The sequence below is a fragment of the Oryctolagus cuniculus genome, chromosome 6 (genome assembly GCF_964237555.1).
Source record: "Oryctolagus cuniculus chromosome 6, mOryCun1.1, whole genome shotgun sequence".
In the NCBI taxonomy this organism is placed as follows: Eukaryota; Metazoa; Chordata; class Mammalia; order Lagomorpha; family Leporidae; genus Oryctolagus; species Oryctolagus cuniculus.
The window spans coordinates 9,756,694-9,760,043 of NC_091437.1; positions in this window are offsets into that span (position 1 = coordinate 9,756,694).

Below are 3,350 nucleotides of genomic sequence, written 5' to 3' on the forward strand. Positions count from 1 at the left end.
CAAAGGTACCAAGAATACACAATGGAAAAAAGACAGCTTTTCAGTTAATGGTGTTCGGAAAATATCCATAGGAAGAAGAACCGGATCATAACACTCCTTATACAAAAATCATCTCAAAATAGATTAAAAATTTAAACATAGTATCAACTGTAAAACTTCTAAAAAAACATAGAGAAGAAATTACGACATTGAAATGGGCAAGGCCCAGCGCTGCGGCTCACTGGGCTAATCCTCTGCCTGCGGTGCCGGTTCCGCGGGTTCTAGTCCCGGTTGGGGCGCCGGGTTCTGTCCCGGTTGCTCCTCTTCCAGTCCAGCTGTCTGCTGTGGCCCAGGAGGGCAATGGAGGATGGCCCAAGTGCTTGGGCCCTGCACCCGCATGGGAGACGGGGAGGAGGCGCCTGGCTCCTGGCTTCAGATTGATGCAGTGTGCTGACCAGCCATGGCAGCCATTTGGGGGTTGAACCAACGGAGGGAGGACCTTTCTCTCTGTCTTTCTCTCTCACTGTCTAACTCTGCCTGTCAAAAAAAAAAAAAAAAAAATAGAGATGGGCAAATGGGCAAAGGTATTTTGTATTTTGGATAAGACCTTAAAAGGATAGGAACCAAAAGTAGAGTTACACAGTATTACATTAAACTAAAAAGCTGCTGCACAAGAAAAAAATAATTAGCAGAGTTATGAGACAACCTCAGGACTGGGACAAAATATTTGGAACTGATACATATTAAAGAGGGTAATATACAAAATAAATAAGGTACTCAACTCAAAGAAAGCAAAGAATAGAACTAAAAATGTCTAAACAGACATTTCTCAAAAGATGATACAGAAATGTGAAATAGATATAGGAGAAAAAGCTCAACATCACTAAACTTCAGAGAAATACAAATTAAGACCATAAGGGTCTATTACTCAAACTTCTAAGAATGACTACTATAAAAACGATGAAAGGGTAGTAAGTGTTGACAATGATATGGAGAAAGGAAATCCTTGCACAGTGTTGATGGGTGTGTAAACTGCTATTGAAATTACTACAGCCATTATTAAAAACCGTATGGAAGTTCCTTAAAAAATTAAAAATTAAATTACCATATGATCTAGCATTCCCCCCATTTTTGGGTATTTTGGGAAAAGATTTAAAATCATTATACCCAAGAAATGTCTGCACTCCCATGATTATTGTGGAACTCTAGCTATGGCATTAGCCTACATGTTTATCAGAAAATGTATGGATAAAGAAACTGGTATATATTCACAGTGAAATACTAATATTGTCAGTTAGCACAACATGGATGAAACTGGAGAACATTATGCTCAGTGAAATAAGCCACGGTCAGAAATGAAAGTACCTTGTGTTCTCATATGTGAAAATAGAAAACAGTGGAACTCAAAAGAAGCAGAAAGTAGCATCATGGTTATCAAAGACTAGTGGGGTGGGAGGATAGGGAGATGATGATCAATGGGAACAAAACCTCATTTTGAGGAAGAACAAGTCTTTTATCCTTTGAGGTATATAGCACGGTGTGGCAAATATAAATAATAGTGAATTATTTGTATCCATTTCAGAAAAGATGAGAGTAAATTTCAAATGTTTTACCTCAAAAAGTATTTTAGGGAACTGATATTAACAATCTTGATTTATCATTTTACATTGTATTCAGAAAGCGTAACATCTTAAGAAAACAGCAAGCTCACAATAGCATACCTCTGGAATACATGCCTATATTCCAGGCATGTATATTAGTACTGTCAATTTGCTATTTCACTATGAGCATGTAACAACTTTCCTAGGTCTTAAAAATGAGGACATTTGAATAAAATTATTTCTAAGGCCTCTTTCAGCTCCAATATTTTATGACCATAAAATTAGTGAATGAGAAACTGATGAAAAAACTCTGAGATATATATCTTTTAATTTTAGTATATAAAAAGAAACTGTATAGAATAGCAGACACCACACCCACATTAGACTGAAGTAGTCAGAATACATCAGAATGAGGCTTTTGAATAAAAATTACAGCTATCATAAATAACTTGTTGAAAATTTAAATACTCAAAGAAATGCTGTAGGTGCTGTGCTTATTATTCTATTTAATCTTCACACCAAGAATATGAGACAGGGATAATTACCATATTCTTTCACAGATGAAGAGATTACTGGAGAGAGATTTATCATCTTTCTAAGTAGACACAACCAGTAATTGGTGGTTTAGACTTTGTACTCAGGTGGTCAGATTCTAGAACACATACTCTTAGTTATTGCTTGTTCCTTGGTAGGATTTTGTTGGCCAGAAATATCCTTTTTGTTTTTAGTCCTGGTGGGTGAGAATTTCTGTGAGATAATTTATCTTTTGTGCCTTATATCCTTGATTATAATTCAATTTTGCCAACACTGAAGCTTTTCCACTTGCCAAGTTCTTGTCTAGGCATCTTTTTGTTATTCTGAAAGACCACATATTTAGGAGGTTAGATTGAGGTTGCACTTACCCCAGTAGTTCTTGGAAATTAACTTTGAAAATAAATTCTCACTGTTTTGTCCCTGAAAAGCATATTTCTTAAAAAAAATAGTATTTATTGATGGTCCTGTTTATGTAAGTTTTGGCAAATGCATTTTTAGTTCAATGTGTAATATGCCCTCAAATTCTAAAAAGAACTTCAACGACAGTCAACAATAGTTATTTGGTGATTTGCCATAGTGTGAACATACTGGAATAAATATATAACTGTTTCAGAGGCAATTAAGAAAACTGGTCAGCCTCAAGTAACTCAATAAACGTTATTTTTAAAATAAATATCAGAGACATGCTTTAATCTAGAGATCTCAAAAAAAAACTTGGGGGATGAAAAAACTTATACATTAGTGTAATTACAATTTTGAGTACTTTTTGGTATATTCTAGGCTAGATTGTAATGATGCCTTCATTAATTATAAACATTAATAATTAGACATTATTACTGGAAGTAAAATACTAACTGGGAAATTTTACTCTTCAAAATGGATAAAGGTACAAATTTATTTGTAAGTTAAATTTAAATGTGTTCCCCCAAAAATGATAGTTAAAATAGTAATTCTAGAAAAATGGGTGGATCTCAGTATGGATTAATTACTTACTTAATTGGTAAGCTTCAAGGTTTTACACATTCTGGGTAGTTACATTCAATATAAATTTGAAAATAATTTGTTATATCAGTGATCCTAGTGGTCCTTGAAAAAGCAACAGGAAAAAAATACTGTAATTTTTACTTGTCATGTTTAAAGAAGGCTTAAGACTGTGTCTTTCTCTTTAGTACTTCACATTTTTGGGCAGACTGTCAGTTACAGTTGCCACATGTGGCCATTATTGTAGTATGGTTT